A 14586-nucleotide genomic window follows, 5' to 3' on the forward strand; every position below is an offset into this window, starting at 1 on the left:
AGAGTTACCATATGATCCAGCAATTTCACTCCAGGGAATGTATACAGACAAAACTGTAATTCAAAAAGATACACGCACCCCTATGTTCATAACAGCACTATTCACAATAACCAAGGCATAGAAACAACCTAAATGTCCATTGACAGATGAATGGATAAAGATGTGATACATATACCCAATGGAATATTACTCAGCCATAAAAAAGAATGAAATAATGCCATTTTCAGCAACACGGATGAAACTAGAGATTATCATACTAGGTGAAGTAAGTCACGCAGAGAAAGACAAATACCATATGATATCACTTATATGTGGAATTTAAAATATGACACACACTTAGGAGAAACAGACTCACAGACATAGAGAACAGACTTGTGGTTGCCAAGGGGGAGGGAAGGGAGGGGAGGGATGGAGAGGGAGATTGGGATTAGCAGATGCAAACTGTTATATATGGAATGGATAGACAACAAGATCTATCATATAGCACAGGGTGCTGCTATATTCACTATCCTGTGATAAACCATAATGGAAAAGAATATGAAAAAAAGATTGTATATATATGTATAACTGAATCACTTTACTGTATAGCAGAAATTAACATAACATTGTAAATCAACTAAACTTCAATAAATTTTTTAAAAATATTAGAACAGCGGAAAAATGTAAATGTTTTATGGTTGTTTGAATTAACCATGTGGTCTGAAAAATGTTAGGAATATCACTTCTTTTAAAAAAACATGCAAAACGAACACTTCTTCAATTACAAATAATTTTTAATTACAAACATTTTTAATGGTGAGAAGAAAATCAGGAAATATTCAGCATTACGATCACCGCCAAGGCCATCTGACCTTAGAGAGTGGGTGAAGGGACCGGTGGCCTATTCTGGTTTTTTTGGTCTGTTTGTTGTAATAGTGTTTATTGTTCAATGTAACACTGGTTAACTGTAGTGTTTAGGCTGAATTTCCTGAAGTGATCGTAGAAGGAGATAATCCATTAAAGTATTGGTTGCCCACAGGAAAAAGTATTTGGATTTATAATTGGCCAAGTTTATACCACAAAGTAGATAATTTATAATGCAATTAATCCAGCCCTGACCTTGGTCTCTAGACCCTTCATAAATCTAGCTAGCCATAGAAGAATGGCCAAACGATAACTTTGACTCTAATTCCAATTTTCTATTGAATTAGTTGAGTTAGTATTAGAGCACAATGATATTTCCCATTTCATTTAGTATGCAAAACTTTCCTGATTTGATTTCCTCCAATTAAATTAGTGGTTAATTCTGTTAAAAACCTCTGGAGAAATATTAAAAAGAAGGCATTGAAAGTATAAATTATATGAAAGCACTGTTTAAATTATGAGACATATTTCCTGTTAAATTTATTTAAATACCCAATTTGGCAAACAAGGTACCTATTCTTTAGAAGTATCTTTTCTCCTCAAATAAGGGTGATTTGGAAGATGTATTTTTAAATTTACATTTCCTCATTGCTTTTCAACCTAAAATTCAGGCAGAAGACTTTTAATACATATGTGTGTGTGTTTATATGTATGTATATGTAACACGATAAATAGAGATGTAAATATTTTCATCGATTTTCCTGCATGGGATTATTGTCCCTGTAAGAAAGCATGGTTTATATCAGTTTTTCTGATATAAATTAATTAAATATACACAATTAATTTAAATATAGACTGTTTTGAAACTGTTACCCTTTTGATAAGTTCATAAATGCAGTAGACAATGATATACCATAAAGTACAATTTGTCAGCTTTTAAGATATGGGCTAAATTTGCTGGTTCAGATTTGGGCATAGATAAGAAACCTGAATGTTTAAGTAAGACCTACTCCGGTTTTACAGTTACCCAGAGATTTAAATAAGGCGGGATGATTGTCTATTGCAGCTCATAATAATGCTCTTAAATTTAGAGCTCCAAATACCCTCACTCACCAGTCCGCATGCTTCTCAAAGCTCCAGACTGAGAAACTGCAGCTGTGTTTATGCGGTAATTTAGAGCCCCTATTACATATGCAAGCAACCAGCCTCCATGGCTCAATCACAATGCATTCATTTTGCTTTTTTTGTACCAAAGAAATAAAATCAGAGAACTATATAGCATTATGACCAGCTTACAAAAAAATTCACAAAAATCAGGAGATTGAAAATTACAGTCCCACAAAAAACCCCACAAATCTTTTCCATTCCCTATTAAATAAAGTTCACAACCGAAATTCCAGATATATGTAGTTAAGGTGTGGTAGTCAGCTCAGCAAACATTTATTAAGGCAAAAAACCCATGTTACTTTCATAAGAGAAATTAAAACATGAATTAGGCAGGCCTCTTACCTTGAGGATCTTGAAGCCTAATAGAAGATATTGGGAATCAAATACTGCGTGTGTGTGAGTGTGTGTGTGCACACACATGTGCATTATGCACGAATGCATAGGTAATATTCTTTATGGTAATATTTCTTTACCAATATGCATTGGTGATATTCTTTACCAATAAACAGACTCAGTTTGTTTCCAGATATAAATAAAATTCTGGACTATTTTCCTTTGGGGATATTACAGATCTGTGCAATTGTATTACTTATGATTCATATAGCCACGATTTCTAAAGTATCTGTTTACTGTCTAGATTCACAGTGACCCTAGTTCATCTCGCTGTATAAAATAGCCAGATTCTGAAAAGTTGTGTAAAAATGTGCTTTTGTATAAATGACATGATATTTTAATAATACTTAATGGCTAACTCAAATTTAAAATTTTAAAACTCATTCTAATTTAGATATTTCTGTAAAACCGGGCTTTCTCATATTATTTTTGCTTACCAAATATACGTGTACATGGGATGAGGAGAACGCACTGGCTTATTGCCAGAAAAGTTTTATTCTGAAACATTCAAACACTTTTTAAAAGGTGCTATGGGGCTTCCCTGGTGGCGCAGTGGTTGGGGGTCCGCCTGCCGATGCAGGGCACGTGGGTTTGTGCCCCGGTCCGGGAGGATGCCACATGCCGCGGAGCGCTGGGCCCGTGAGCCATGGCCGCTGGGCCTGCGCGTCCGGAGCCTGTGCTCCGCAGCGGGAGAGGCCACGGCAGTGAGAGGCCCGCCTACGCGCAAGGTGCTATGGAGAAGTGAAACCGTTAATTATATTGGAACATAATAAAGGCTGTTTCCAGTTTACTCTCGGGTTACATTTCAGATGTTAAGATGACTGGAATGCAGAGGTTTCTACGGGAAACAACGTTTTACATGCTGGGTTTTCAAGAAAACCACACAAAAGCAATTAGTTTATCTAAGGTATGGCTCAGTAATAACTGTTCTTAAACTTTGTTTTCTTCAACATTTGAGTGCTCCAGAGGAGGGAGATGGATCAACAGCCTTCTCATTCCTGCACTGCAGTCGTCAAGGGTGTCACAATCTCTAAGTGCAGTGACTGCTAAGCCGGGGCTCCTAGGGTGATGGGGACGAAGACCTGAGGGGTAGGACAACTGAGCTGCACAGCCCGGAAGGTGCATCAATGGTAAGGGACCTTTGGCTTTCTTTTCTAACCAGCTGTACTGCTAGTGTTACCGAATTGGTCGACTGGACTGCGCCAGGGTCCTAGCCCAGCCCGAGACCCCTTGCCTCAGCCAGAGAGGTTCCTTTTCTGATGGGATTCGCACAGCCAGTAAGGTAACCCGTGCTGAGACTGGAACGGCACAAGCTTTATTCAATGGCCAAAGAATGGAGAAGCGGGAACCTAGTTCACAAATCAACTTCTCAGCCCAATTGCGGCGGAGGCACCAAAGCTATGGGAGAGTCGCGGTAAAAGGGAGGGAATTGGAAAGAGTGAGAGGAATATTCATGAGTTATCCGAGAACAGGGGTGTGGTTTGGACTCGGAACTGATGCAACTCTCCTTTGCAGTCCTTGTAAGGACTTTTCTGGCTGTTGTCATGGTAACTGTCAACTGTCATGGCGCTTGTGGGTGTGTCGTTTAGCTAATGTATTATAATGAGCACATAATGAGGCTCGAGGTCCACTGGAAGACAAATGCTCTACCATCTTGGGCCTAGTAGGTTCTAACCAGTTCTTGTTTTCTTCTCTTTGCAGCTTCCTCCTGAAACTTAGATAAGAGTAATTGGTTCCTATGTGAGGGAGGGGCAGGGGTATGATTCTGGAGCAACAGCCTTGGTAACACCGTCACTGAGATCAATGAAAGGAAAAGAGACATCAAGTAGAGTGACTTCATCTTATGCACTCTCCAATCTCCAAACAACTAGTTAGATGATGATAGATGGATAGATGGATGACAGCTAGGAAGAAGCTTTTAGACTCATAGGAGAAGATAAAGGGATATGTGCAGTATACATCTGGTAGCTACAATCCTGATTTCAAAGTCAGACTACGTAAATTCTGATCTCTGATTTGCTACTTGGAAGTTGCATGATTTGGGGCAAGTACTGAAACCTCTCTAGGTTTCTGGTTCCCAATCAGAAAAAAATGGAGGTAATCATAGTACTGAATTCACAGGATGTGGTAACTCAGATCATCCCTGTAAAGGGAGGAGCACAAGTTAAGAACCTAGGAAGCTCTCAGTAATCACAGTGGCAGCGGCAGCAACGTTTTCATGGCATACAGTTGAAGGCTGCAGGGATATGGAGAACAGCATATTCCAGATTAACTGGATCGGTTCCAGTTTAACTAGATTTGTTACCTTGCCCAGGTCATTCCATTTCCTCGGGTCTCAGTTTCCTCAGGTAAAATAAGGGGGTAGGTCTAGATAAACTAGTGCTCCTCGAATTTCGCTGTGCATAGAATCACCTGAGGATATTGTTTAAAACGTAGATTTTGGGGGCTTCCCTGGTGGCACAGTGGTTGAGAGTCCGCCTGCCGATGCAGGGGACATGGGTTCATGCTCCGGTCCAGGAAGATCCCACATGCCGCGGAGCAGCTGGGCCCGTGAGCCATGGCCGCTGAGCCTACGCGTCCGGAGCCTGTGCTCCGCAGCGGGAGAGGCCACAACAGTGAGAGGCCCACATACCGCAAAAAAAAAAAAAAAAATTATCCATTGAGACTCTCATTATCATCATGATCATCACCATTATCAGTAAGTTAGGGGCACTGGAAGGCTGAGCACTATCATCCCAATTCTATATATTTTCCTTTCTACAACAGTGGTTCTCAGACTTCAGTGCACACCAGAATCAACTGGAGGGCTTGTTAAACACAGATGGCTGGGCTGCACCCCCAGAGGCTCTGATTTAGTGACAAGGTCTTGGGTGGGACCCAAGATTCTACATTTCTAACAGGTCTGAAAAACCACACTTTGAAAACCACTGATCTACAGAATTACTTCCTATAACTGGCATGATTAGGAAATGAAGAATCCCTGGCAAGTGAATTTTCCACATAAATGAAGCTGACCTCACATGAGATACTTTCTTATTTCTATCCATTTTTGATGAAAGTTTTTTAAGTATCATTTTTATTCTTATGTCTGTGAGCAAGGGCCCTTATATACAATTAAAATCAGCAAGCAGTTCATCTGGATTTCAGAAGGGATGAGAAACTGTGGCCTTTGACTTATGAATGTAAAATGAACCTGAAGGAACAGTTCTAGATCCCTAAAAGAGATAGTGGTGATACTTAATAGTCAGCATGAGTTCCCTAAGAGTGAGTATCTCAGGCTAACCTTATTTTCTTGTTATGATTTCTAGATTGGCAAATTGGAGAAGGGATGCAAGTATAGAAATTGGACTACTCAGGAATACCAGCCAATATCAACGTATTTTGAGATAGAAGATGTCGTCCTGAGTAGATGTTTCTTGACGGGTACCAGCCGATTTTATCCTTAGCCTTGTCTTACTCTTTGTCAATTTGATTGAAAAATTCTGAGTCAGAATATAACACATTCCCATTCCCATGGGGGTTAAAACATAAGTGAGAAAACCATTTGACAGGAAAAATAAAGGGTTTGAAAGTCTGGCAGGGGAGGGGGAGGGTAGACTATGAGTCCCCCCACCCCCCAGTCCAGAAGTCTGTGGTTCTCTGATAGGATCACTTCTTATGGTAACTGTGGCATAATATCCAACACAGGTAGGTGACTGCCTTAGAGTTTTTGGTCTTTGCTGACAGGATGACAGCAAATGAACTCTAATTCCCAGTAACACACTCCTTGCTGCCCACCCAGTTTACACCCTTTCACGTATGTTTTCTTTTCAACCTGTTCTTAGATTGTTCCTTCCACTCTACAGAGGTATGTGAAACCGGTAACAAGACTTGATAGGAAATGTAAATGCAAGGAGAGTAAGCCGATCAGTGAAGAACATAAGTGACCATTTGTGGGGTTTTGCTTTAGGGTCTCAGAGGGTGCTTTCTGTTAAGTGTATGTTCTAGAGGAATGAAATTATCCAAACTTTGGCCTCCAGAGCTGTCCTATGTCACCATAAGAAGACTCAACCGTGTTTTCAGTGATCATTCACATTTCAGAGCAAACTGTGTTCATTTTATTCAAAGGTGACTTCTGAAAAGGTTGCTGCAAATGAACAGAATGTGAAACAGCGTAATGCTCTATATTCTGCTTGAAAATATTTGTTGTTCAATTAAATTCGGTTACAAGCTCAGTGTTAAGCTAACTGTCCTGTATCCGTATATGTATACATACCCTGCATGCAATCCCCAATCTCTCATTTGCTATTGCCAAGGAGATAACTCCTAATGACAGATGGGAAAATGTTTTAATTAGAAAAGAGTTCAGAAAATAGGTAACCAACAAGGACCTACTGTATAGCACAGGGAACTCTACTCAATACTCCGTAATAACCTATATGGGAAAAGAATCTGAAAAAGAATGGATATATATGTATATGTATAATTGATTCACTTTGCTGTACACCTGAAACTAACGCAATATTGTAAATCAACTATACGCCAATAAAAATTTTAAAAAAAAAAGAAAGAAAAGAGTTCAGAGGAAACCTAAATAAATCATTCTCATTCTACTTCACTACTTTGTTCCACATCTGCTTTCCCTGGGTGGCACCCTAGTAGTGAGGACCTTCTTAACCGTACATCAGCTTTACTTGATAGACTGTCTGATGGGCACTTATGTCCCTTAATCAGTGAGTATCTTCAGTCAAGTCTAGGTTACGGTCTGACAGGTTTTTCATTTATCATTCCTAATGACCTGTAAGTATTTCACTGACTTGGGATTTTATTTCTGAGGTAAGCATTTCGCTGACTAGCCGTGGGTCATGTAGGCATATTAACAACTCTCTGCTCATTTATCCTCATTGGGCAGCCGACCTTCACAGGGTAAACCACGTCCTTTTGGCTCTCATGATTTCGTGATGTTGGCAGTAGCAGTGAGTATGCATCACTTTCTCTAATCCACAGCCTGAGAAAAAGAACCTTCTTTGTAGAGTCCTTTCAACTTGAGTAGGTTATTTATCTGCTGATGTATTCTGAAAAGATGAATTGTTTTATGTTGTAATGTTTCCACTGAGTAATGAGGTAGCATGTGAGCAAGGCAAGAGAAAGTATAGAATGATGAATTTAAATACACACTTTCTGGGCTTCCCTGGTGGCGCAGTGGTTGAGAGTCCGCATGCCGATGCAGGGGACACGGGTTCGTGTCCCTGTCCGGGAAGATCCCACATGCCGCGAAGCGGCTGGGCCCGTGAGCCATGGCCGCTGAGCCTGCGCGTCCGGAGACTGTGCTCCGCAACGGGAGAGGCCACAACAGTGAGAGGCCCGCGTACCGCAAAAACAACAACAAAAATAAAATAATAAAATAAATACACAATTTCTGTATTGAGACATCTATAAAAGGGAACGAGGTGACACTACAAGATATTTAGATCCATTCTGGGGTGCTGTGTATTTCCCAGGTTATTAATTTCTTTGCTGCATTTTTAGGGACTTACGGTCAAACAAAAGAACTGCAGGTGATTCATAACTAGTGAATGTGCCTTTTTTAACTTTGCAGCAACGCTTGTAAAATCATCTCACTTCTTGGTACATTCATTTCTGTCTATTGGGCAGTTTGTGAGAAGTCTGTTATTTCAACAGATTTTTTAAAATCTGTTTGCTGATTTTTTTTCTTTTCCTCTATTTTGAGGAAAACTAAGTTTTTGAGTCAACTAAATGGTTTTAGGATAGAAATGGATTAAATAATATGTTATTAATAAACTGCACATTTTCTCTGTTCTCTGTCAGGTGCTGAAACATGCCAGTAAGCAGTTTCTTAATCTAGAAAATCATTTCGGCAGCAAAGTTCAAATTTTCTGACAATATGGTAGAAGAATGGTTCTCAGCTGGGGGTGAGTTTGCTCCCTAGGGGACATTTGGCAAAGTCCGGAGACAGTTTTGATTGTCACATCCTGGGGAGGGGGCAGGGGAGGGGAGCACGAGGTGGATGGGTACGCTGCTGGCATCTAGTGGGTAGAGGCCAAGGATGCTGCCCAGCTCCCTCCAGTGAGTGCAAACCACAACGAAGGCTTACCCAGCCCAGAACATCGAGAGTGCTGAGATTGAAGAAACCTGGCCTGGAATCTTTTTTAACTATAAAGGCAATGGAAAACTATTGAGAGAGTCTGAACTTTACATACTGGATCACGATCCTTTTCAAAGGTGAGAATGTAGCAACCCTGAAAGAGGAACTCAATCTAGGATATCAGAAGAAAGGAAACATTTGTTCCTTTGGGTTCCACATCCCATTAAGAAACAGAAGTGCGTGAACCTTTCCATGACATTGAATCATGAAAACTAGTGTTCATTAGTTCCTACAAATCATCTTATTTGTTATTCCTAATTTTAAGGTGCTGTGAAATCAGGATATGGCATCACTGTACACCAGGAAATCTGTTCTTCCCTTTTCTAATAGTGCATAAGCTGATGGTTAAAGATGGTCTCGAACTTGTGAAAGTATATCCTATCCTTCTTCTGCTTTTTATCCTGCTTACAGAGCACAGCATTTAAAACAGGGCAATAATTTAAAGCAGATGTTTTCTAAATTACTTTTTGTTCAAATCCAGCAATATGGTAAAAGAAAAAAAACTGGGAAACGTTGATGGGGCTTCGGGATAAAGGACTTTATATATTGCACAATGATTTGAGTGTTCTCTTCTTTTTCAGGACACATTCTGGTGGATTCTCTTGCCATTTCCTTCTGCCTTACCTGTTGCTTTACCCTGATTCACTCTTGGTTTCTCATAGCATATGTTATATATATATTCTACTATGCCTATGATAGTCTTTCCTTAACGTTTCTTCCCACTGGCCACTGACTTTTCTTTCTTCCCACTGGCCACTGGCCACGTTTCTTCCCAGTGGCCACTGGCCACTGACTTCCCACTTCCCACTGACTTTTATATATTATAAAAACCCTTTCTTATAGCTTAGAGGTTAAGTAAATTATCTTAGGTAATTTGCTTAATTTCTTACAAGTCTCAGTTTCCTCATCTGTAAAATGGGAATACTACTACTATCTCTCTAAGAGGGTTGTTGTGTATAATAAGTGGAGCTTAGAAGGTGTCGGGCACATAATAGATGCTCATTAAATAATAGCCGTTATTCCTTTTTGAAAAAAAAATTGGAGCAGGATTTGAAACCGTATATTCATTAAATATTTACTAAGCATTTTCTATGGGTTTGGTCCTATGTTAGGTGCTTGGGATACTTCAGAAAACAAAACACAAAACTTGAAAACCCTGCTGTCATGGAACTTACACACACACATATACACGCAAAAGCAAACATATATGTACATGTAAAAAAACATGTGCACACCACAATAACATAAACATTCTGTGACTCTTCCCTTACTTATTTCAGAACTTAATTGAGAGTAAACATTCTTCCTCCAATTGGCCAAAATCGCACGGTGAAGAGCAATTACAGAATTCGAAAGAAACGCTTTTCTTTTGAATACCGTTTCTTTCAGGTTTTAAACAAAATAAACGTGTATTTAGAAAATATATGAAGTTGGCCTGTCTTCAGAAGAAAATCACACAGAATGGCAATCGGTACAAAACCAATGGGGAAGGAGGGAATCGACTATTTAGATATTGTTTCAATTGCTCCAAGAATGATTGAAGAAGAAATGTATCCACAGAAGATTTACTTATTGCTTTTGAAGGTGAAAATAAACAATTCATAGACTGCAGACAGACCAAGTGAATGACAGTGCAACACAGTTTCTAAAACACACAAAAAAGGGTATAAAATCTCATCCAAGAATCCATGAGCCTTCCACGACTCATGGTAGAAACTTCTTTCTTCTGTCTCAGTGTTTTCCCCACGTCCCTTCACCTTGTGGTCTGCTACCTATCCCTCAGCACTTAGCTGAAATGTCTCTCTCAGAGAAGCCTTCCCTGGCCGCCCCGGCTAAACTAAGTGCTTTCACCCATCATCCTTCTTTATGCCACCTTCTGTTTTTCTTTGTCTATCTATCTATATGTCTATCTATGTATCTATCTATCTGGGTATATATATATATATATATATATATATTTTTTTTTTTTTTTTTTGCGGTATGCAGGCCTCTCACTGTTGTGGCCTCTCCCATTGTGGAGCACAGGCTCCCGACGCGCAGGCTCAGTGGCCATGGTTCACGGGCCCAGCCGCTCCGCGTCACATGGGATCTTCCCAGACCGGGGCACGAACCCGTGTGCCCTGCATCGGCAGGCAGACTCTCAACCAATGTGCCACCAGGGAAGCCCCTAGCTGGGTATATTTTTAAACGTCTTTCTAGTCCACTTGACTCAAAGTTCCACAAACGGAAGGATTATCTTACTTTGTCCACCGTGATCTTTCAAGAGCCCAGCACCTGATCCCAACTTTGCCCTCAATGAATGTTTATGGAGGAGATAAAACTACACACTCAAGGTGTATTGACCGCTGTCAGTGAAAATAATCAATAAACACTCTACAATAAAAATAGAAAAGAGTTTTATTTGAGCCGAACTAAGGACTATAGCCCCGAAGACAGCCTCCCGGATTACTCTGAGGAATGGCTCCAGGGAAGCACGGTTTTCAGCACAGTTTTATATCTTGTCAGAACAAAGAACATCAAAGAAGTCAGGGAGACCTTCCTTCAAGGTTTAAAAAAAACAGACCAGCACGTACACAGCAAATCAGTATGGCCTTAGCACCTGGGAAGGGAAGCTTATCACTGAAGGGGTTACCAACACGGGCATCCCAGGAAGGGAGGCATTTCATGGGCATTCTTCACTTCTGGCCCATATGCACCCTTTTCTCTTATAATTAAAGCAGATGTCCAATTATGTCTGATAGGCCACACCTAAACACCTAAAACAGGGTGTTTTAAGTGGCATCAAACTCAAGTTAACTCGTGCGTAAGCCAGAATGACTTTCCCATAACTCAATATGTGAACATTCTTTCCTCCCTGTCAAGAGTGCCGAGACTGTCAAAGCATGCTTCCTACCATTTGCTGTGATAAGGTGAACACACCCTACCACCTTGTGCTGTGTGCAAATACATTGCATTATTTGGCCTCGGTCATTTTTTCCTGTGGATGCATGTGGCATAAAAGGAAGGTGAACTCCAACCTACAGTATGTGGCACAGTTATGCCAAGACTATGCCACTCCACACCGTGACCTTTGCTCTTGGCTTTTGGTATCAATCTCTGAAGCCACGTGTCTAGTCTTGATACAGAAAAATTCCTGGCACGATGCCCTAAGCCGAGCAAAGAACCAGGGATAGGTTAGGAGGGCCCTTGGAAGTTATTGTTCAATTACAAGAGAAGGAAAGGGACCTGTGATTGTCCTCATTCAAAACTTCTCAAGCCAGATGTCTGGCTCTGTGCCTCTGAATATCAGCCATTTGCCTCAGTTACATCCTAGCAAAGTGATGTTGCTAATCCTCCCCTCGAAGGGCAGAGTCTGTTTTTCCTTCCCTTCAATCCAAATTGAACAAAGGACTCACTTTGGCTGATCGAACTTTGCAAATGTGACATAAGCAGAGACTCAAAAAGTGCTGTGCTTTGGGGTTTGCTCTCTTGCTGGTCTTTGGGCTGAGACCACCATGTGCAGGAAATGAAAGACCACTAGGAACAAGGCTGATCCATTATACCCAAGGGCCACCCAGGCTGACCAGGCTGCCAACCACCAGAATGTAAGTGAGATGACCATAGATCATCCAACTCCAAATTAAGGAACTGCCCAGATAACCCACAGAATCATGAAAAATAATAAATGATTTTTTAAAAAGTCATTAACAGTGGGGTGGCTTGTTACATAGCAGGAGCTAATTGATACAGTTAACTCACCAGTGACATATTACTGTGTGACTGACCAAGGAGGCATGTCTGATGGCCAGAACTGAGAGGTTGGTAGAGTTTGTTGAACTCACTAGTGCCTTGAGATTGTCCAAAGAATGAAAAAGAGACTTACTGATGCAAAGTTTGGGAATCACTACATTCTAAAGCATTTTCCACTTAGAGATTTGCAAAATAAATTAGTACATTAAATATTCTGAGGAATCATACAGTTAGAAAAAAAAAGCTGCTAAAAGAAGTTTGAAAGTCTCCTCACTTTCCAAACTTTTATGACCTCTTAGCATTAACGTTGCTGACACCCTACTCTGAACAGAATAGTCAGGGAACTGGACAAGAACTGTGAGATCTGGGTTATGGCCCAAGACATAGTATTTACAAACCGTAGAGTGTCTTTAGCGAATCTAACTTGGTAGAATTAGGTAAAATGGAAGATATAATTCCTGCCCTGAGTCCCTTCTAGGTCTTTATCCACCTGTTCATGTCACTGGGATGGAAATTTAGATGATGCACTGACAGTTTGTGCTCTGTACCATATTCTTTTCTTTTCTTTTAATTTTCTGTCCACACCACACGGCATGTGGGATCTTAGTTCCCCAACCAGGGATCAAACCCGCACCCTCTGCACTGGAAGTGTGAAGTCTTAACCACTGGACCATCAGGGAAGTCCTCATACCGTATTCTGTTCTGATGCCAACCCTGAAGTGACAAATCATTCGTTTCAAAGTCTTTTTTGAGGTCCCGCTGTGTGTCAGATACTATTCTGAGTGCTGGGGATACGTTAGTGACCAATCCTCTCTCTGAGAGCTTGATTCTAGAAGAGGAAGCGGACATGAAATCTGGAAAGAAATAGCTAATATAACGTCAGATGGGAATAAGGACTTTGCGAAGCAAAACCAAGAAGGGGCTAGAGCATTGTTCTTAACTTCAGCTTGCATCAGAATCACCTGAGGATTTCTTTTCTTTTTCTTTTTTCTGTACGCGGGCCTCTCACCGTTGTGGCCTCTCCCATTGCGGAGCACAGCCTCCGGATGCGCAGGCTCAGCGGCCATGGCTCACGGGCCCAGCCGCTCCACGGCACGTGGGATCTTCCCACGCCGGGGCACGAACCCGTGTCCCCTACATCGGCAGGCGGACTCTCAACCACTGCGCCACCAGGGAAGCCCTCACCTGAGGATTTCTTACGATCCAGACTTCTTGGCCACATCCCCCAGGTTTCTGTTTCAGTAGTTCTCAAATGGGGTCTGAGAATTTTCATTTCTAACAAATTCCCAGGTGATGCTGATGTTGCAAGAAAGGAAAGGTCAGGAAAGTCTCCCGTCAGAGACTTCCCTGAAGTGAGAGAAGAAACCACGAAGTTTGGGAAGAGAATTTTAGGTGGAGGGCATAGCACAACACGTGCATAGGTCCCGAGGCAGAACTGAGCTTGTTATGCTGGAGGAATAGCAAGGACTAATTTTCCTAGTGTCCACAGGTCCTTCACAGGCCTGCTAGGCCCAATGCAATTGAGCTTTCAGCTGAACTATTGATAAAACTCACATTTAGAAATACTTAATAGGAAAAAAAAGGAGCTTTAGGACTTGAGGAGTTTAGGTTATATAATATGCCAAAACAAGAAGAGGAAACTGCTCACGTGTCATGTTTCACTGGTATAGGTCCACTGGTTTCAGTTTGGACACCAGAACTGGGTATCACTTAAATTCACAAAGTCCCCACGTCCTTGCCTCTGGCTTGCCGAAAAGGTCTGTGATTTTTCAGGACAAGACTTATCTCAACATGGCTCTCTCTGTATTTGTGGATTTCCCTAGACAACAGTGCAGACGACGGTGCATTCCGTTATTTAGAATGCTCTACATTTGGGAGAAGTTTTTCACACTCTTTATCTCATTAGAGCCTCACAATTCAATTTCACGCAGAAACTATCATTCCCATGCTACAGATGAGAAAACTGAGGTTTGGAGAAGCCAAGACTCAGAACCATTTCTTTCTTTACTCTTCCTATGGTCTTCTTTCTGAATGGCAAACTGATTGTGCAAGCTGTGACACGTACGAGGTAAGTCGTGGAGTCAGGCGGGGTGGGGGGACCGGGGCCAAGCCCGTGACCTTCCCGCTACTGCCTTTCTTGAGGACATTTGGTCTCAAGATGGTAGGTCTCATTGCCTACCACTCGTGTGCATTTTTTCATCATCTTCCATGATAAAAAGGAGGACTAGGGACGTCCCTGGTGGCGCAGTGGTTAAGAATCCGCCTGCCAATGCAGGGGACATGGATTCAAGCCCTGGTCCAGGAAGATC

Source organism: Grampus griseus (genome assembly GCF_964374135.1).
Source record: "Grampus griseus genome assembly, chromosome: 5".
In the NCBI taxonomy this organism is placed as follows: domain Eukaryota; kingdom Metazoa; phylum Chordata; class Mammalia; order Artiodactyla; family Delphinidae; genus Grampus; species Grampus griseus.